Below are 23,013 nucleotides of genomic sequence, written 5' to 3'. Positions count from 1 at the left end.
GGCTATTTTTTCTCTCTGCTAAAGCAAGAGAAATCCCATGTTGGCTGTCATTTATATGCAGGGTGCTCCAATCCTGTAAAGGAAGACCATGTTCCGAGAGAAAAACATTCCGAGGCAGAAGGGAACGGCACAAGCTGTGGGCCTGCCCTGCCAAGCTGGGGGCAATTCCTTCACACATATCATGCTGTTTAACTCCCACAACAGCCCTGTGAGGTGGGGACACCAAACCCCATTGCATATGCAAGGGACAGGAGAAGAGATGAAACCCACCCCTCATGGGCAGCAACTAAACAGTGGGATGGGATTCTGACCCCAAAGGTGTGATCCCACGCCTTGTCTTATCTGCCTTGACTGCTGGGTTTCCCTCCCGTGAACTCCTCCTGACCTTCTCCTCTGCCCCCATCGGCCTCTCCATCTGGAGAACAGAGGATTTCCCTAAGGAGACACGTGAAGGTTAACAGCACAGGCCTCTAGGGGAGAAGAGCCCTGGCTGGAGTCCTGGCTTTACCTCTTTCCATCTAGGAGATGGGGGACACATTTCATCGTCTATCTGGAATCTTCATTTTCTTAGCTCCACAAAGATAGTGGAGCATGACCTTCTGGGGTTGTTGAGAGGATTAACGAGGTAAAAGCCCTGGCCCGTGGATGGCACTGGCAGGCACTCAGGAGGAGGTGGCATTGTAAACATCACAGCGCAGCTCTCTCTGGTTGGCACAGTGTGCTCTGAAGGCTCTCCCTTCTCCCTCCCGGCATCTTTCATCTCCCAGTTGGGTTTCAGAATCCGTGACTGTGAAGACATGGCCTCTCATTTCTTTGCAGCTGCAGAGAAAGCTCCAACACGAAGCTGAGACAAGGAGTGAGGCCCCCAGAAGAATGGGGGTAGGAACAAGGAGAAGGGCTTGGGACCAGGCTTGACAAAGTCCTATAGCTTCGAGGGATGAAGATGGAGGTGACAGAGCTTGGTGGCTGGGGTAGTGGGAGAATCCAGGATGCTTAGTGTCATGGAAGCCAGGGGAGGAGGAGGCACCAAGATGGAGCATGTGTGCCAAGCCCTCAAGGATGCAAAAAGGCTGAGCAGTGAGAAGCCATGGGGAAGGAACTGGATTTGAAAATGGGGTGTGGGGGTTGGGGGCTGCTGGAGACCTCAGGGGAGCAGGGGTATGCAGGGCACAGAATATAGACCACTAAGCTGGGGAACCTTCAGTTACTGAGTGCAAGTTCCCAATGGGTGATAAGTTTCCTCCACAGTATCCCAGCCTGTTGTTATCCAGCTAATACTTGATTACCTCTGTTGATAGGCAATTCTCTCCTCCCAAGGACAATTGCCCTATCTGGCGACAGCTCTAAACAGTTCTTGGAAGGATTTTCCTTTTCCCTTAACTCAAGTGTGTTTCTCTTTATTGTCTTGTTTTGCAATAGTATTTTATTTTTTGAACATTTTCCAAGTGTTTAAATTTTATCAAAAACATATAAAATCTAATATTTTATTCTAAAATTAATATTTATTTATAATGTTATTTATACTTAAAGATGAGTTGGTGGCTTAACAAGGAAGATCAAAAGACTTTCTCAATCCCCATCTGCACCATCAATGTCTAAAAATGCTGAAAATGATGAAAGGGAGGAATCTACTCCAAGGAAACTGGGTGAAACTGTAAGTAAAAAACAAAAATATGACAAGAGCTATTTCCTTGGCTTTATAGATGTTGATATTTGCTTTATTGTGTCTTATGCAACAGAACATTTTCAAAGAGTATTATGCTCTCAGTTAAGTAGCGGCAGCACTTTGAGAGCAATCTTTCAGAGTTTAAAGAAAAAACGAATGAAATATTTTAAACATGGATGTGATGAGAGCTTTAGAAGCCAAAAATTGTTTGTTGCAGCTTTTCAAAGCAGAAATGAAAAAGCCAATGAAGCATCTTACAGAGTCGCCGCATCGCACTGGCTGGAGAAGCCCATACAACAACCAAGAGAAGAGTATAGCCATGAACGTGGACATTGCTCATGGCTGCTGGCTGAAAAGTCAATGGAAGAAATCACAGCATTGCCACTTCCCAATGATATGGTAACTCACTGAATAAATATTGAGCTGCAAACATGAAGATCGAGTTAATATTTTGTTGGCAGAATTGTGCTTTTTCCTTACAAATGGAAGACTCTAGACATAGCTAGAGTTGCTATGTACTTGCATCGGTCTGGCATCAGCACTAACTTATCACCAAAGAAGGTCTTTTCTGTGACTTCTTGACAGCAAACACAAGTGATGTTGAAATATTCAGGCTGTGGAATGGCTTTTAAAATCTCATGATTTATTCTGGAACACTGTGCTGACATTTACATTGACGGTGTCAGAGCAATGCCCGGTGAAACCGGCCCAACACTTACACAACGAAGGCAGAGACAGCAAGCCACACTGGCAGTCACGGCGCTCATCATGGCCACATGCTTGTCCAAAAGAGGAAAAAATATGTCCTTGATGACAGTAAAAATTATTAATTTTGTTAAACTGCAGTGCTTGAATACACAACTTTTTAACATTCTACATGTCAAGATGAGGGGTACATAGAAAGCATTCTGCTCCAAGACGAAGCACAATGCTTGCCTTCAGGAAAAGCTCTTGTGCACGTGTTTCAGTGGTGAGCTGGACTAGCTCCTTTTTCATGGAACACAATTTTTACATGAAAGAACAACTGACAAAATATGATTATACAGATTTGGGTATTAGATATTTTCTTTGTTCAAAAATAAACAAAGTGGCTGGGCTCCATGGCTCACACCTGTAATCCCAATGCTTTGCGAGGCCAAGGCAGGAGAATTGTTGAAACCCAGGAGTTCAGGACCAGCCTAGGCAACATAGCAAGACTCCATCTCCACAAAATAAATAAATAAATATATATATATAAATAAATAAAGTAACCCTGTCATTGCAAGGAAAACAACTGACAGTAGTTGTCAATAAAATGTGACTTTCTTGTGAAAATTAGAGCTTTGGAAAATGCGTGATCACCATTGTGAATAGCAGCTTCTCAATATTTAAAGGCCTTTCCGATGTGATCAGTGCTGATATTAACATGTGTGATCATCTTTATTGTTGTAAAAAACACATAAGAAGTGCCATCTTATCCATTTTAAATATACAGTTCAATGACAGTGAGTACATTCACGTGGTTGTGAAACAGCTCTCCAGAACTTCTTCATCTTGCAATTCTAAAAGTCCATGCCCACTAAACACTAACTCCCCTTTCCCTACCCTCTGTTCCTGGTAACCACCATCCTACTTTCTGTTTCTATGAATTTAACTGCTTTAGACACTTCACATAGTGGAAGCATGCAGTATTTGTATTTTTTTGTGTGACTGGCTTGTTTTATTTAGCATAATATCCTCAAGGTTCATCCACGTTGTAGCATGGGACAGGACTTTTCTTTTCAAGACTGAATAATAGTCTACTGTATCTACATACACATTTTGTTTATCCATTCATCTGTCAATGGGCATTTGGGTTGCTCCCACCTGTCGGCTATTGTGAATAATGGTGCTAGGAACATAGGTATACAAAATATCTCTTTAAGACCCTGCTTTCAATTCTTTTGGATATATACCCGAAAGTGGGATTACTGGATCATATGATAATTCCATTTTTAATTTTTTGAGAAACTACCATGCTGTTTTCCATAGCATTTGTGCCATTTTATAATCACGCCAACAATGCACAAGGCTTCCAATTTCTCCATATCTTTGCCACGTCATTGTGGTTTGGGTTTGCCTTTCTACGATGACTAGTGATGTTGAGTATCTTTTCACATGCTTGTTAGCCATTTGTATATCATCTTTGAAGAAATGTCTACTCATTTGCCAATTTTTAAATCAGGTTATTTGCTTTTTGTTGTTGAGTTATAGAAGTTCTTTATGTATTCTGGATATTAACCCTTTATCAGATATATTATTTGAAAATATTTTCTTCTATTCCATAGGTTGCCTTTTCACTCTGTTTATTGTATCCATTTGTCTATTTTTGCTTATGTTGCCTGAGCTTTTGATGTAATGTCTAAGAAATCATTATGAAGTCCAATGTTGTGAAGCTCTTCCTCTGCTTTCTTCTAGGAGTTTTATAGTTTAGGTCTTACATTTAGGTCCTTAATCTACTTTGAGTTAATTTTTGTATATGATATCAGAAAGGGTCCAACTTCATTATTTTCCATGTGGATATTCAGTTTTCCTAAAACCATTTGTTGAAGAGACACTTTCCCCATCAAGTGGTTTTGGCAACCTTGTTAAAGATCATTTCACCATATATTCAAGAGTTCATTTATGGACTCTCTGTTCTATTCCATTGGTCTATTTGTCTGTCTTTATGCCAATGCCACACTGTTTTGATTACTGTAACTTTGTAATATGTATTAAGTCAGGACATGTGAGTCCTCCAACTTTGTTCTTCTCTTTCAAAATTGTTTTGAATCCCTTAAGATTCCATATAAATTTTAGAATGAGCTTTTCCATTTCTGTAAAAAAAAAAAAAAAATTTTAACCTGCCATTGGGATTTTTATAGGAATTGCATTGGACCTGTAGATCACTTTCGGTAGTATGGACATCTTATTAATATTAAGCTTTCCAATCCATGAACATAGGATATTGTTTCATTTATTTTTGTCTTTTTAAATTTCTAGCAGCCAGGTTTTATAGGTTTCAGTGTACAAGTCTTTTACCTCCTTGGTTAAGTTTAATAAATGTGATTTTTTTTATACTGTAAAATGTAAGATGTCAACATTTGGAAGATGTGCATAAGTCAGGACCATTTTCCAAATGACCAATAAGCAATGTTACACAATTATAAAGGGGTGAAAGATCCATTCAAAATGCAAGATAGACAATCAATTACAATGTAACAGAGTATCAAAATGTCATTGATATAGTTTAGATTCCACAATGCAACCAACCTTTTAAAAACCACCACTTAACAAAAGAATATTCACAATTATCTGAAAAGACTTCCAAACTACTCTTTTCCAATTACACATCTTTCTTAAACCACATTTTCTTCAAAATTCAAAAAGAAGACACATTGAAGGCAGAAGCAGATACGAAAATGAGCTCTCTTCTTAAGCCAGACCCTGAAAAGATTTGCAAAAATGTAAAACCATGCCCCTCTTTAATGCTAAATTTTTGTTTTGGAAATATAGTAATTTTTCATAAAAATATTTATGATCATATGTAATGTGTTTATAAAAATTAGCCACATGTGGTGGCGTATGCCTGTAGTCTCAACTACTCAGGAGACTGAGGTGGGAGGATCACTTGAGCCTGGGAGGCAGAGGTTGCAGTGATTTGAGATCACATCACTGCACTCCACCCTGGGCAACAGAGTGAGACCCTGTCTCAAAAAACAAACAAAAAAAAACTATGGTCACCACTGAATCGTACACTTTAAAATCGTTAATGGTTAATGGTTAATGGTTAATTTCATGTCATGTTAATTTTACATCAATTACAAAATGTGATCCCTCAAACAAAATATATACATTCGAAATTATCAAAAGTAATAGGGACACAAAGAATGAAGAAAACGGACCGTGGAAGATTTTTAAGGTTTTAACAGAAGGCATAACTAAAAAATTATGACAGAATAAAAACCAAACTATCAATATATCTATATATTGATACTTATATGGGCTAAACTTACCTATGAAAAGAAAGCGACTAAGAAAATCTTGGTTAGAAACTTGACGAGTGGTCACCCCCTGGGGAACTGCCCATGCCAGGCAGTGATAACTCATGGACTGTCTCAAAGACTGTGCTTTTCATTCATAAAAAGAAAACAAAATAACTCTAAGATTAGATCACAAAACAAAACCTAAATCTATGCTACATATAAGACACACACCTAAAACAAAGTGATTCAGAAAAGTTGGGAGGAAATTAAAATGCAGAGGTCTCAATCTTAAAATCTTAATATCAGATAGGGTTGAAGTCAGGACAGAAAGCATTAAAGGGGACAAAAAGGAACCCATTATAATGACAAAGGATGTTAACTATGGTGAAGACCTAGCATCTACAAATACCTATGCACCAAATGACTGCAGTGGCTGGCCATCTGGAGCAGCTGCTGCTATCACACCAGCTGTAGCAGAGAGGCATGGCTGGGGCTACACACTCCATGGAGCCAGTGGGAGCCCGGGACAAGCAGGAGCCCCACCCTTCTGAGTTACGGTGGGAGCTCCCAGGGTGCCTCTGCAGCCATCCAAGCCACAACTACAGACCCAGGCATCCCTGTGCTCTCAGGGCCTGGGAGCAGGCGGGACCCCCACCCTCCTGGGTGCAGCTGCAGCCATCCAAACCGCGGCTGCAGACCCGGCATCTCTGCACTCTTCGGGGCCTCCCTGCCCTCACAGGCTCAGAAATGCCTGTTCCCACTGCCTGGCTTCTCCCTGCTGTCGGTGCCCACTCTGATCTTGGAGCAAAGTCGGGGCCAAGTCCAAGCACTGTCACAGTCTGGTCAGATGAGCAAATGCTCAGGGCAGGGCTGACACGCCAGCCCACTGCCACCTTTGGCCTCCTCTGGACTTTGGGCACCATCGAGCATAGGAGGGAAGTCGATGGGGAACTTTGAGCAGCTAAGTGCTGGCATGCAGGTGCCCCTTGGCACCTACAGCCTGGGCGCCATGAATGCCAGCAGGAGGCAGACAGGCTCCTGAGCAGAGAGGGTCCCTGTTGAGGTCCCACCTTCAAGCCAGGGAGGGCCTGAAGGCTGGGAGCGAGGCTGCCAGTCCCACAGACTGGAGTGGGGACTTGTGGCACCTTTTCCAGGCCCACCCATAGCCACCCATGGACCAATCAGCACATACCTCCTCCCCTCTGAGGCCCATAAAAGTTCCAGTTTCAGCCAGAGCCGAGAAAGGACAGAAAGACGATGGATGACCAGTTGCAGAGAGGAGCTACCCTCTCTGCTGATATCTGAACACTTGTTGGGATGACCTGCCTGCAGAGAGGAGCCACCCTCTTTGCTGGGAGCTGAACACTCATTGGGACACCCTGGCCATGAGGAGGAGCTGCTTACTATGGGTCTTTGCTGAGCTGTTCTATTGCTCAATAATCTTCATCTTGTTCACCCTGCACTCGTCTGCATACCTCATTCTTCTTGGTCACAGGACAAGAACTTGGGACCCACCAAAACGGTGATGCTACGAGAGCTGTGACACAAACAGGGCTGAGACATGCCCCTTGCTCACCACATTGCAGGTGAAGAGAAGGAGAGAAGAGCTGCAGCCCTTTGGGGAACCCAGACCTGGGAGCTCCCCGAGCCAGGGCTGTGACTGCCTCTTTGGGGCCCTGTGGTTCCTGGCATCTCCAAGCTTCTGGGGGCCACTGCATTTCCTGGTGCCAGCTGGGGAAGCTGCTTGCAGTGCACCCAGTCCAGCCGCAGCCTTGCTCCAGCACCTACAGTGCTACAGCACCTACCCATACTGGCACCTGGGACTGCCCATCCCACAGCAGCAGCCAGCGTGTCTGACTGCACAGTCGCTGGACCCCACACTTGCTCACACACCCCTTGCTGCTCCATACCTGACTCACAGCCTCCCTTAGAGGCATGGGATCCAGGCTGGTAGCATGATCCGAGCACAGCCTGCCAGGCTGAGTAGGCAGAATGAGCCCAGCGGGCCCGAGCAAAACTCGGGCAAAGGCACCACCAGCCACAGGTTTCTGACCAGAAAAGTGACACCCCAAAGATCCCTTAACACAAACCACAAAGCATACACATTCATAAAGCAAAATTTTTAGGAAATTTAATGAAAAATAGAAACACAACTTACCTTTTTCCAGAAATGCATGGATGTTTCAACATTAGGAAATCTATTAACGTAATTCCCCATATTATTAGATCAAAAGGCAAGTCATATAATCATCTTTATTTATGCTGGAAAAACACTGATAAATCTCAACAGCCATATTTTTATTTTTGCAACTGCTCAAAAATGACTGGATACTTAATATGATAAAATGCATTTATCTCATCCCAAAGGTCAGCATTATAATTAATAAGATAATATCTATAAACATTCCTGTTAAAGTTAAGACAAGACAAAGATATCTACTATTGTTACTATTATTGAACATTATCCTAGAGATACCAACATAAAGAAGAGAAAGAAATAAGATATATTAAAACTGAGAAAGTATGCAATTATTATTATTTGCAGATTATATAATTATATATCTGGAAATTCCAAGAAAATTAACTGAAAAACTATTACAAATAATGATAGAATTCACTAAGAGTATAGACATGAAGTTGGCATATAGAAGTCAACAGGTTTTATATATTAAAACAAAATTTATTAGAAGCTATAATAAAAATGATTAAAATATCTACAAATAAACCTAAGAAATGTTCAAGCTCTACTTTTTAAAAATTAAAATGGAACTAGATATAAAGAAGACTTAAAATATGTATATTCATGCCATGTTTTAGAAAAGGAAAGCTAGACAACATCAAGATGTTAATTATCCTCATAAAAGACATCAACTGGATGTTTTGAGAAACCAGATATGCTGATTCAAAAGTTCTCACCAAAAGGATTAGTTGAGTGACTAGCTCTACCAGTTGCTAAAATGTGTTAAATTACAAGAATTTTTAAAGTGATCCACCTACATTCATACACAGATCATACACACATTTGGAGGATCCCAAATACATGAGGACATTTACTATATTATAAAGGAAAAATGTCCAATGAAAGGAGAAGATAGATTATACAATTAATGGTGTATGGGAAAAAAACGGAATCCCTCCCTTACATTTTACAGAAAAAAAAAAATCTCCAGATGGATGAAAGACTTCAATGGACTGATAAAAGTACTAGAAGAAGACAAAAGAGAATTATTTAAATCTCAGGATGGCCAGAACTTCTCAGCATGTTAAATATGCACACACACATAGACACAAATACATACCAAAAAATGTGCACATTTTGACTACATAAATGTTTTTTAATTATGTAATGTTAAAAGACCCATAAAGTTGAAAGACATAAAAGAATAGAAAAATGCACGCATTTCATATCACAGAAGGACTGTTTAATACGTAAAGAGCTTCTATAAACCAACAAGAAAGTCAATAGATAAAAGGAAAAAAGACAACAATTAAAAACAGTTCACAGAAGGGAAAAACATATTTCTTAAACATTTGAAGAAATGTTCAACCTTGGTCATAGTACAGAAAATACAAACTAAAATTAGATTTTTTTTCTTTTTTTACTTACCAGGTTGGCTATGATCAAAATATTTGTCAATTTCATGTTGATATAGGTGTGAGAAAATAGGCAGCTCAATGCACTGGTTAAGAGCATGGGTTCTGGAACAAAAATGTCTAGATTTCAGATTCCGTTTCATCACTTAATAAACCTGGGAAAGTTGCTTAGTCTATGTAAACCTCAATTTCCTAATCTGTAAAATGGGGTTGTTCTGAGGATTGAGTTGAAATTTGTCAAACGCCTGGAACAGATATATTACACATCGTGTTAAAAAAAATACCTGTAACATATGTGTTATGTGATGTTAAATAAATAAAATATATTGGTGATGAAAATGTAAATTGGCATAAATCTTAAGGATAAAAAACAATTAAAATTAAGAATGCACACAGCCTCTAAATAGCAATTCTACTTCCAGAAATTTAATACTACAAATACGCTGTCGTGTGTGTGAAATATATGCAAGATGCATTCATTATAGCATTGTCTGAAATTCTGAAAGATTCCCAATATCCCCACTCAGGGCTGGTAAGCGAATTAGGGTACATTCATGTAATGGTAATTAGAAAACAAGATAAACCCCAGAAAACCAAGGAAGAAAACAAGGGAAAGAAAAGCAGAGATTACTGAATTAGAAAAGCAGAAAAAAGTACCAATAAATTAACATGACAACTGCTGGTGTTTTTGTTTTGTGTGAGAAAATGGATAAGTCTCTGGAAAATGTAATTCAAAATGTAAAAGAAAAACAAATAAAAATGCATAAATTACAAAAGTACTAGGTATACTTTTATGTTAATATATTTTGAGCTTTCAACGAAATGAGATGTTTCCCTAGGAAAATATAAATCATAAAAAATTCTGGAAAATGTCAATGACTAATAACAATGCAAGGAAATTTTAAAATTTAATTTAGAAATCTCTAAGTTGTTCCAGGCTTAGATGGTTTCAAATAACAGATCCCTCCAGTGCCAGATAAACAGTTCCAGGCCATTAAAACAAATCTCCCCATTTGTTTTATAACAGCATTTAACCTTGAATCAAAACCTCGCAGCAGGATACTAAAGAAAACCACAGGCTGATTTCACTGATTAACAGACATGCGAAGCCCCCTCTTCTCACTGGACAATGGGCAGGCTCACTGTATGGCAGGCACTGGACTGTGTTTCCGGGACACAGCAGGGAGCACGCCGTGGGGAGGCAGAGGCTGCACGCTAAACACACACCACACACCTAGAAGGGTGTGCAGAGCTGCGGGGCAAGAAGGATGCCTGAGACAGGGGCATCCCAGCGAGGAGGGGAGGCGTTAAAGAGAGAAGGTGCCAGGCAGCGCCCATGAAGCAAAGGGGGAGGAAGGGAAGGAGCTAGGACAGGAGGAGTGAAGGATGCAGGGTGGCATGGCTGTGTCCTGCCGCTGCTGTGACAAAGCCCCACACACCCGTGGCTTCAACAAAAGGCATTTATTCACTCGCAGTTCTGCAGGCCAGAAGGCTGGGTCCACGCGTCAGCAGGGCCACGCTCCCTCTGAAGGCCCAGGAGAGGGTCCTTCCACACCCGTTCCTGCTCCTGGGGCTCCCTCCTGGCATTCCTCCATGCTCCTGGGCGTGCAGCGGCCACACTCCAGCCTCTGCCTCCCTCATCACATGGCCTTCTTTCCTGTGTGGCCCTCTGTCCAAATTTCCCTTTTCAAGGATGCCAGTCACGGATTAGGACCCACCCGAATCCACTGTGACTTCATCTTAACTCGATTACATTTGCAAATACCCCATTTCCAAATAAGGTCACATTTATAGATACTGGGAGTCAGGACCTGAACATCTATTTTGAGGGGACACAATTTAACCCACAACAGAGGGGATGAGGACGATCCTCAGAGCCCAGCACAGGAAGCTGTTAAAAACCGGCTGTATCTACACACGTGTGTGTGGAAGTGTTTATGTAGGTGTGTGTGCGTGTGTATACATAGGAGCTTGTGGATGTGACTTGCATGTGTACAGGTGTTTTCCATGTTTGCACCTATGTGCACAGGCGTTTACATGTGCATGCACATGTGTACATGGGTGTTTATAGGTAAATAAGTATGTGTATATAGGTGCTTTACAAGTGTGTGCTTATGTACATAGATATGTACATAAGCACACACATGTACATGGCTGTGACAAATGTGAAATGTTTTGCATGTGCCTGTGTATAGATGTGTATACATGCTTGCACATGTGCACATGGATGTGACAGATATGACAGATGTGTATGACTGTGTCTACATACATAGATGTGAATGTGTGTGCATGTGTGTACATGGGTGTGTATGACATACATGTGTGCAGGTCCTGAGTATGGGTGTGCCTATGTACATGGATGTGTATGCATGCATGTGTACATGGGTGTGTGACATAGATGTGCACAGGTGTTTTGCATGAGTGTGCCTATGTACATGGATGTGTATGCATATGTACACGTGTGCACAGGTGTTTTGCATGTGTGTGCCTAGGTACATGGATGTGTATGTATGCATGCCCATATGTACAGGTGTTTTGTATGCGTGTGCCTATGTACATGGATGTGTATGTGTGCATGCACGTGTGCACAGGTGATTTGCATGTGCATGCCTATATACATGGATGTGTATGCGTGCATGCACATGTGTACAGGTGTTTTCCATGTGTGTGCTTACATACATGGATGTGTATGCATACATGCACACGTGCACAGGTGTTTTGCATGTGTGCCTATGTACATGGTGTATGCGTGCATGCACGTGTGTACAGGTGTTTTGCATGAGTGTGCCTATGTACATGGTGTATGCGTGCATGCACGTGTGTACAGGTGTTTTGCATGAGTGTGCCTATGTACATGGTGTATGCGTGCATGCACGTGTGTACAGGTGTTTTGCATGTGTGCCTATGTACATGGATGTGTATGCTCGCATGCACGTGTGTACAGGTGTTTTGCATGTGTGTGCCTGTGTACATAGATGTGGATGTGTTCATCACGTGTGTACATAGATGTGGGGGGCAGGAGAAGGGAACCGACAGGTCAGATTTAACTTCCTCAAAGATCACTGACTGCAAAAGGAATGAAGGCCTGGAGGTGGCAGGGTTGGCCCAGGTTGCAAGGCTGCTGCAGGTGCCTGAGGGCAGTGCTGGGGGTGTGTGGGGGTCACTCGCGACTGGAAGGGGTGAGGGGAGGGATGTTGAGAAAGGAGCTGGCAGCCCCATGCCTCAGGGAGGAGGGGTGACAGAGGGATGGGGGTGTGGCACGGAGGCAGAGGAGGTGCAGGCAAGAGCTGGGTTTCCAATGCCTCAAACTGGACCACAAGGCAGACTTCTCCTGGAGAGACTAGGTTTGTGGGGTGGGAGGGTGCGGGGTGGGCTCAGATTCTGTGGCATCTTGGGCCACTGTGAGAGTGTGAAGCCTTCCGGGCATCCATGTGCGGGCATCAGTGGGCAGATCTGTACATGGATGGAGGCTCCGTGGAGGATTCCGAGCTGGAGATCTCATCCTGGGAGCCCTGTGCACAGGGACAGCACCCTAACCCCTGGCCTCAGTGTGATCTGAGTGGGGACAAATAAGAACAGGAAGGGACTAGCGGCAGCCCTGAGAAACTGCAGCGAGAATGCCCAGGTAGGAGACTGCCTGGGGGCCAGGAAAGGGCCACCCTGATCCTAAAAGAAACACAAGGACAGAATAAGGACAGAGAAGGATTCGGAGAGTGGAAGAGGCCCCGGGGAATGGCCGCAGGAGACGTCTGGTACGAGGAGGCTTTGGAGACACCAGCACCCTGGGGCCTTCAGTGTGAGCTGGGCCTGGAGGCAATGGGGTGGAAACCAGGGCGCAGCGGGCCAGGGAGGGAGGGAGGGGTGGGCTGGTGATGGCACAGGAGGGAGGGGAGTAGGGGAGAAAGAACAACCAACAAAATGGCCCTGAGGGCTGGACGCGGTGGCTCACGCCTGTAATCCCAGCACTTTGGGAGGCCGAGGCGGGTGGATCACGAGGTCAGGAGATCAAGACCATCCTGGCTAACATGGTGAAACCCCATCTCTACTAAAAATACAAAAAATTCGCCGGGCATGGTGGTTGGCGTCTGTAGTCCCAACTACTTGGGAGGCTGAGGCAGGAGAATGGGGAGAATGGCATGAACCCAGGAGGCGGAGCTTGCAGTGAGCCAAGACTCTCTGTCTCAAAAAAAAAAAAAAAAAAAAAGGCCCTGAGGAGATAAAGCGACGGGCCCCTCCTACTGCCAGGGAAGACAGACGTGTTAGCAAATGGAATGAAGCCACCCATTGGCAGTGACAAAAACCAAGGAGGGCACATCTCAGCAAAGCCGGGATGCTTTCTGAAAAGAAAAGAGATGAACACTAAAGATACACACCAACCACATCCGTGGTTTCATGGGGTCATCTACCTGCCTGCCCCTTCCCAGACATGCACATGGTCACTGCTATAAGGCCAGAGAAGGTGTCTCAGGCCCACGCCTCCCTCAGCCACGATGCCCGGCCTCCTTCAGTGATGCCTACACCTCCCTCCATGACACCTGCGCCTCCCTTAGTGATACCTATGCCTCCTTCGGGGACGCCCACACCTCCCTGGGCTGTGACGCACCAGAGGCACCCCCACTGCTGACAGGCGTGGGCCAAGGATGGGCACCTGCTTCTGGCTCATGGCCGTTTTCCGAGGTTTTAGCAGATGCCAGGAAGCATTAGACAGACCTCCTGGCTGCAGTCCACCCCTGACCCACAGTTTCACTCTCGGTGGCTTCAGTGGCCCACAGTGAACTGCAGTCGGAAAATAGTGAGTACAACATAGAAAGCCATTTTAAGAGAGTGCATTCACACAACTTTCATCATAGTACATCGTTAGCATTGTTCATTTTCTTATTGTGATTGTTGTTCATCTCTTGCTTTGCCTAATTATAGTTCAACTCGATCACAGGTATGGATGTAGAAGACAAAGCACAGCACGGTGCACACAGGGGTCCAAACTACCCAGAGCTTCAGGCAGCCACTGGGGGGCTTGGAACGTGCCCCCACAGATAAAGGGGGGCTTGTGTATAATGACTGGAAAGGAAAAGATAACAGTATATTGAATTTGCCCAGGATACACGGGTGTCACTTTCGGTTTGCCCAGAAAACCCAAGAGATGTTACTTTTTTAAAAAATAGTGTTCCATAGCACAGTCCGGGACTGTAGCTAACAACCATATATTGTCTATTTCAAACTAGCTACAACAGAACTTTTGAAATGTCCCCAACACAAAGAAATGCTCCATGCTTGCAGTGATGGATATTCCAAATGCCTAATTGGATCATGACACATTGTATACATGTATCAAAATATCACATCTTCTGTAAGTATGTACAATAATTATATGTCAAGAAACATTTTGTAAAAACACAATTGATAGTTTAGCAATTTGGCTAGATTCTAAAGAAATTAAAGGCTGGGCACGGTGGCTCACATCTGTAATCCCAGCACTTTGGGAGGCTGAGGTGGGCAAATCACGAGGTCAGGAGATTGAGACTATCCTGGCTAACAGGGTGAAACCCCATCTCTACTAAAAATACAAAAAAAAAAATTAGTTGGGCATGGTGGTGGGCGCCTGTAGTCCCAGCTACTCAGGAGGCTGAGGCAGGAGAATGGCATGAACCCAGGAGGCAGAGCTTGCAGTGAGCCGAGATCGTGCCACTGCACCCCAGCCTGGGCAACAGAGTGAGACTCCGTCTCAAAAAAAAAAAAAAAGTTAAAATCTGTAATTTTCCTATGTAATAGTAATAACCAGTTAGTTACTAAAATGGGGAAAATAAAAGGTTCCGCTCAAAATAACAAGTAAAATGTTTGTATGACCTCAAAATAGTAGCAATACAAATATTTCAGTACTTGTGTGAAGACAAAACTGTCAGCTTTACTGATAAAATATATAAGCATAGAAGAACATGTTACATTGATGGCAAGTCTGAACGTTGTAACTGTATCAATTCTCCCAAAATATTTCAAATATTTGGCCTAATCCCAATTGAAGTCCTAACTGAAAAACAACAACAAAACTTTGCAACAATCCTGCCCAGCACTAGCAGAAGAGAAATGAAAAGGACATTTGGAAAAGAAGGGAAATGGGGAATGCCCTTCCCTCCCAGCTACTGAGATGTATATTTAAAACGACAGTAATTACACACCGTGGGGCTAGCACAAAAAGAACAAGTGGATCATTGAGCTGAAATGCATAGACTTGAAACGGGCCTTAATATATCTAAAGACTTGATACACAATAAATGAACTATCCAGTCTATCATTCTCAGCAAACTATCGCAAGGACAAAAAAACCAAACACCGCATGTTCTCACTCATAGGTGGGAATTGAACAATGAGAACAATGAGAACACATGGACACAGGAAGGGGAACATCACACACCGGGGACTATTGTGGGGTGGGGGGAGGGATAGCATTAGGAGATATACCAAATGCTAATTGACAAGTTAATGGGTGCAGCACACCAACGTGGCACATGTATACATATGTAACAAACCTGCACATTGTGCACATGTACCCTAAAACTTAAAGTATAATAATAATAAAATAAATAAATAAATGAACTATCAAGAATGATTTCAGGAGGTGATGGAAATATTCTAAAGCTGATTTACAATGATGGTTGCACAACTTGGTGAAATCACTTAAATCATGGAAATGTATTCTTGATAGGGTGGATCTGATGATATGCAAAATAAGCCTCCATAAAGCTTTTTTTTTTTTTTTTTTTTGAGAAGAGTCTCACTCTGTTGCCAGGCTGGAGTGCAGTGGCACAATCTCAGCTCACTGCAACCTCCGCCTCCTGAGTTCAGGCGATTCTCATACCTCAGCCTCCCGAGTAGCTGGGATTACAGGCTCACACCACCACACCCAGCTAATGTTTGTATTTTTAGTAGAGACGGGGTTTCACCACGTTAGCCAGGATGATCTCAATCTCCCGACCTCGTGATCCGCCTGCCTCAGCCTCCCAAAGTGCTGGGATTACAGGCGTGAGCCACCGTGTCTGCCTCTTCCCCTCCCCAAAACCTGTGTAAATGATTTAGGAACATAAGCATCAACACAGTACTGGAAAACAGAGAGAGAATTAGTGAATTAGAAGTGCTGAGAAAAATCTGAGATAAATAACATGGATGAGATGAACTGATGCAGAAACTGGGCTGCCCAGAAAAGCATGAGAAGGCTGCTCCAGCACTGGAAGAATCCCCTGCAAAAATGGGCACTGCTTTCTCAATGAGCAATCCTCAAACCCCAAAACTTGGTGGACAAAAGCTGGAAGAGGAAGCTGCCATGGAATGTAAGAAACAAAGACAAATGGCAGAGCTGGGGCTGGTCGCTTCCCCGCAGCACAGTGGATACCTGGTCCAGACTGCACATGGCCAGTGAAGACCAGTACTCCAATAAAGCTGAGCATGTGGCCCCAAGGGCTGCAGCCACAGGCTAGAGCAGAGGTTGGCAAACTATGACTCAGAGGCCAAACCCCATGACCAATTTCTATAAAGTTACAGAGGTACACACCAGACCCACTTGCTTACCTCTCGTCTCTATTTTCTGCTCCAATGGCAGACCTGAGTAGTCACCTCCAGGCTTGTATGGCCCCCAGAGCTGAAAATATTTATTCTGTGGCCCTTTGTGGAAAAGGTTTCAACCCCCGGGTTACAGAGAAAACTGTGGCACTAGCTACCAGGGCCACTGCGCGTCACTTTACCAGACATGGATACAAATACGCTTGTCCTGTAGGTAAGAGTATTTGTGCCCCCGATGGGTTAAATCCTCTAAAACAGTTAAATCCTCTAAAACACATCTCCAAAATGACCAGGCAGTCAACTGATCCACGATGAATCAGGATTAATGCAGGAAACAGAAGAAGATGTTAAATTTCTAATTAACCTCCACAGAGAGACTCAAAAGGCTATTACATCAATAAAATTGGAACTGGCCACAGTTTTTTAAATGAGGGATTAAATACCAAAAACGAGATCTTTGAAATTTAAAACATGATTACAAAAATAACAGGTGCTGTGAATAACATGACTGAAACTCAAACTGGTGAACTGGAAGGCAGTCATTAACATCTCTTGGAGCATAAGAAGAATTGACAGAGATGGTAATTACGAGCGTTAGGTTAAGAGATAGGTACAGACTCAGGAGAATGATCACATTCCCATGGGGGGCCCAAAGGAGAGTGGGGGGAGAAAGAAGTAATTAAAGAAATAACACAAGAAAATTTCCCCTGGAATGGAAAGAGATGAGAGCGTTCAAATCACAGGTGAACTGTTAAGGAATAATAGAAAAATGACACGCTGCTATATATATTCTGGGGAAACTTCTCACTCAATGGATTAAAAACCCCTTTAAGCTTCCAGAGTATAAAAATAATAGGTTCCCTTAAAAAAAGAATAAAAATCCCACTCACACTGGTCATTCTTGTCTGCAATTCAATAATGCTAGAAGATAACATTTGTGCACTAGCTACAAGGTTCTGAGGAAACAGGACCTCAAACTGGAATTCCATAGCTGGACAAAACTATTGTGAGGGCAAAATGAACTTGCTGACCTCTTTCTGAGGACTCAGCATACCGTACACAGCTCTGAAAAAAATAATTATGGGGTAAAAGTCATTAGAATGAAAGAAAAACGAGAAAGGAATGGCATTGGCATAAAAAATAATCATGAGCAAACAGATCATTAAAATTTAGAGTTAACTCCAAATATTAATAATTACAGAGAAAATGAGGAAGAATGCAGCTGTTAAAAAATATTCCCCACATAGACAAGACATCACGTTCTGAAAGTAATTGACATAATGTAAAAGGAAAAAATTATATTCTGGAACCAAAATTCCAAATGATTGCAAAAAAAAAGTGCCAAATATCTCGTCCTAGTCAAGTGGTAATTTATGGATACGATTAATTCTTGAAGTGGATAGAAATGTGTCTTAATATTTTACTGATCAGGACTATTTTGGTTGCATGGAACAGAAACCCAACTCAACCCAGCTTAAGCAAAACTATGAATCCATTGCAAGAACATGAGAATGTTTTATAGGACTCACAGAGAAGACCAGGGTTGAATCTCAGGGACAAATGGGACCAGGGCTTCTAGAGGCCAAGGGACATCTCTGCGTCTCTCTCCATCCTGCATCTTGCCTCTGTGTGGGTGCCCCTCTCCTCTCTAAGTAGATCTGCTTCCTCTGCTTCTGAGATCCGCAGTGCAAGATGTGGCCACAGACAGTGTGAGCACACCGCATCCACCTCCATAGCCACTCAAAGCAATGTTGAATTCTTTTTTCTCAGCTCCGGTTCCAACACCCTTGGAAAGACTCTAACTGGCAGAGCTTGGATCAAGTGCTCACTGCAGAATCAATTAATCAGCTGGGACCACACAGCCCGATCACAGTGTTTATGTGGCTGACTCAGGGGCACAAAGTGTGTCAGCAAAGGGAAGTCACGCCCTGGAAGATGGGTGCTGGAGTGAACAGGCCCGTTAGTAGCCCCTGCAGTCCACCCCTTGTCTGCCTGGCACATGTGGGCTCACACCCACTCACATACAATTCCCTGGATATGCTGAATACAGTGCAACCTTTTAAGTTCCTACGAGGACTGTGGCCCAACATCAGTTCAAGAATTTGACCCACCGAAGTATCTGGGCCAGGCAGAGACGTGGGAAATGAGAGGCCTGGAGCTCCCACTAGTGGGCAGTCTGAGCCCTGCAACAGCTGCGGGACATCCCTGGCCCGGGGCTGCAGACCGGGGATACAACAGTCGGGAAAGACAGATGCGTTCCTGTGCCCCAAGCCTGGAGGGAAGGAGAGACATTAATACTCACAAATAATTGCATGGGTTAAATTAATGCTCTAGACCCTGAGGCACAGTGGACACGCGCATAGAGTGTGGACACGCACATATTTGAGTGTGGACGGTCAGTGTGGACACGCACATATTTAGTGTGGACGGTCAGTGTGGACACGCACATATTTGAGTGTGGATGGTCAGTGTGGACACACGCATATTTGAGTCCCAGCATTTACAACAGCACGGCACCATGTCCCAGTGTGGAAAGGGTGTCTTTTCATTGCTGTCTTGGGAACATACTGGGAGATGTCCCAAAAGGAGCTAAAACAGTTAAAATTGGGCTTTATTTAGAGCCTGCGCTTACTTCCCTTCGTTCTCTACACTTTTGCGTGGCTGTTTCCTCCCTGCCCTGCCCCTGCAGGTGACTTGGACCTTGCTGACCCTCTTAGGGGTGGATGTGCCTTTGCAATTGTCTACACACAGGTCCGTGTCTCCCAAACCTTACGATACTTGAGGACGGGGACTGTGCACAGCTCAGGGAGGAGTATGCACTGTGAAGGCAGACAGACTGCCCCTCCTCCCCCGGAAATGCCAGCCCCTCCTCACCATCATCTTCATCATCATTGGAAAATAACAGCAAATGATGAAATAATAACAATAATAATGGATTAAATCCTCACAACTAAAGAAAAGAGCAACAAACCCTCACGAGTGTTTGTGTGGGGGAGGCATCGTTCCAGGAGCTCCCTGTGCCCCAACTCATTTACTCCCTCCGCGCTCCATTCTTCAAACAGAGTAAACTGACGCAGAGACAAGGCAATGACATCATCCCCGAGCCCATTCGGCCCATCTGCAAAATGGGTACAAGCAACCGTCTCGGAGTATGGAGAGACGTGGGTGTGCGGCGGAGCTGCCATGAGCGGTGGGCCTCTGTAAGATGTTTCAGAGCCTGCAGGCCCCGGCTGAATTCCCAAAGCACTGGGAAAATGGCGCAGACAGAGCGCTCCAAGCCGAGGGAAGAAGGGTGTCCACGAGATGGGGGTCCCACAGCCTGTCCCTTTCCTGCTAGGCTCAAAGCTTTACTATCCCCTCGCGGCTGGTGTGGGAGGAATGAGGGGTCAGTGGGGCTTCTTGGCTGTGGGCAATGGGAACTGATGGGAGGACTCTGGGTCCTGTCCAGGGGAGAAGAGGGAAAGGATGAGGGGGCACCAGGGCAGGGTGGAAGCTAAGGGGCTCTGAGGAAGATCCACTCTCCAGCCTTTGTCTCTGGGTTCAGGAATTAAACCTGAGAGCGGCCATCAGGTGGGCCTGGCTGGGGCTGCTTGTGCACCTCCCGCTGGAACTGCCCCACCCATGCCCCACCCAATGTCAAATAATGACTGAGGATGGCTCCTGGAGAGGTGGGGCCGGCAGCCACACGACAACACCCTGGCAGCCACCACTACAGGGCCCGCACTTTGACCCACCACAGACGCAAGCCCTGCATGGCCACCCCGCAGGACCCATCCTCGCCAACCCTCCCGGGCGGCATGTGCCCACAGCAGCTGTGCAGCTGGCTGACGACATTGGGTTCAGGCCCAGCAAAGCCCACTCATCCCACAGACACCGACGGCCCCATAAGCTTCGCTCCTGCTCGGGCCCCTGCCCAGGCCCTGGATGGCAGGAGCTGGCCCTCCCCTGTGGGCAGGTGCATCCCTGGAGAGTGTGGAGACCTCTCTGGGGCTCGGTCCCCAGCCCTCCATAAAAGTATCCACACAGCTTCTCCCCATAAGCCCCTCTGGTAAGGCCCACAGTGTGGGGCAGGCGCAGGAGGCCTCTCCTGCCCAGGGCAGAGGACAGTTCTGAGCCTCCCTTCCTAAAGCATCCCATCCCACAAAGGCAACCGCCCTGTGGGGAAGGGGCTGAAGACCACCACTCGGGCTGGCAGGTGTGGCCCCTGGCTGGTGGCCAGGAGGAGCATGGCCACAGTCCCCAAAACTTGGGACACCTGGGCTTGGTCCTCAGCCAGCCCAACCCACCCAGCCCCACGTTCTTCCTCCAGAGGGCCCAGGGTCTGCACTTCCACCCCGGTATCCACCTGCTCTGTCACCTTGTCCCATGTCCTGCTCCCCAAGCCACTACGCTCCACAGCATGCCAGAGAGAAAATGTGGGAAACGCTGAGGCCATGTAAACAGGCGAGATGACGCATAAGGGGCCTGTCCAGCTTCATCACAGGAAACGCCTCTGCTCACTGTGCGGCCTGCACTGGGGAAGCCCACAGAGCAACCATCCCCAGGGACCCCCTCCCCACCGCCCCTCAACAAACACCTCCCTCGCCAGGAGGCCAAAAAAAACAAAATGCACGGCCATTTAATGACGCACCCTCGGAGTTCCAGCAGGCAGAGGTAGGACTGGAGGGGAGCAGAATCTGATTAATTTAACGGGGAGTCCAGGGGGAAAATCTCAGAGATAGACCAAAGAGGCATTTCAAAAGCACAGCGATAAATACACTAAATCACGCAGAACAAACAGAAGCAGGTGCTTTGCTGATAAATGCTTAAGCTCTGCGACTTTCAAGATGAAACGGCCCAGCCTGAGATAGATGGAGTGAATTTGATGGGCTGGGGGCTGCCAGCGCCGCGTCCTGAGCCGCTCCCCACCCCCCACCCCTGGCGTATGTTCCTGACAACAGTTAGGATCTTACCTCGGGAGAGCATGTTGCCTTTTGCTCTGAAGACGATCTGACAGTTCTGATATGCGGGTTTATTATCCGGCTGTCATGCATTTCTCCTGTGCTGGGGTCTCATCCATTTGGGGAATGAATCTGTTTTGAAAGTGGCATTTGGGAGATGAAGATAAGATGGCCGTAGGCCCAGCACTGAGGACTCCCAGCTGGTTGAGCCCCTCTCCGTCCCAGGCAGCCACGGTCCTTCTCACTGCAGGGGGCATTCAGAGCCACCCTGCAAGGAGACCCAGCCCTGAACATCCTTCTCAGCTCAGAGATGGTAAAACTGAGGCCCAGCAAGCTTGGGATCAGTAACCATTGACTGACAGCTGGGGCTCATGATCAAATCTTCTGGCCCCAAACTTGGTAACTTTTTCCTCACGAGGCCAGCCTGCACGGAGCGCCGATGGGGGAGTCCCCAGTCTGCAGCCATCGCTGACACCTGGTGCGAAGGGGTTTACCTGCTGCACCTGGGACAGGAAAGCAGCCCTATGTTTGGAGGAAGGGGGTGGGGAACTGCTAGGCACAGAATCACACCACAGGTGGGATCACGTGCTAGACGCAAACAAGTGCTCTGAAATTAGGCAGACCTGGGTTCAAACGCCAGCCCCACTACTCACCAGCTTTGCGAGCTGGAGAGGTTTCTTCCCCTCTCTGAGCCCCAGTCGTGTCCTCTGAGAATGATGGTAATGAAAACCTCTGCTCCCTGTGGGCTGCTGGGAAGATGGTGAGATCCTTTTGATGCATTTAGCCCAGTGCCTGGCACAAAGAAAAGGCTTAATAAAAGTTCTCAACTCTTAGTATTTGTGTCAGTTATCTCCTGCTGCATAACAAAGTACTCCAAAATTTAGCAGTTTAAAACAACAGCAAACCTTTATCGACTTGCAGTTTCTGTGGGTCAGGATCCAGGGTAAGTTCAGGTGGGTGGCCCTGGCTCAGGGTCTCTCCGGAGGCTGCGTCACGACGTTGGCTGGGGCTGCCATCATCTAAGGGTTTGACTGGGGCTAGAGCCTCTGCCTCCAATATGCGCTGCTTGGGGGAGGCCACAGTTCCTCACAGGATGACTTCCACAGGCTGTTCGAAGGTCCCACACCACAGCAGCAGGAGCCCTAGAGCAAGTGATCAAGAGAGGACAGAGGGGAAGCCACAGTGCCTTTTCTGACCTGGCCTGGAAAGTTCCTCACGGCCACTTCTTCCATATTCTATCTGTGAAGAGAGTAGGAAATTAGCCTCTGCTTCTTGGAGG

General features: G+C 45.4%; 1 long non-coding RNA gene across 1 annotated transcript; it reads right to left on the bottom strand.

Moving 5' to 3' along the window:
• Positions 1-8,354: 8,354 nt before the first annotated feature.
• Positions 8,355-22,513, bottom strand: LOC117977469 (uncharacterized). Its single transcript, XR_008622518.1, has 3 exons — positions 22,388-22,513; positions 21,747-21,866; positions 8,355-9,348 (listed from the first exon to the last, which is right to left on the bottom strand). It is a non-coding gene; the product is annotated as an uncharacterized LOC117977469 (long non-coding RNA).
• Positions 22,514-23,013: the final 500 nt, after the last annotated feature.

This window comes from Pan paniscus, chromosome 23, assembly GCF_029289425.2.
Source record: "Pan paniscus chromosome 23, NHGRI_mPanPan1-v2.0_pri, whole genome shotgun sequence".
Lineage (NCBI taxonomy): Eukaryota > Metazoa > Chordata > Mammalia > Primates > Hominidae > Pan > Pan paniscus.
Note: the sequence above shows the minus strand (reverse complement) of the source record. Positions and strands in the feature narration are given on the sequence as shown.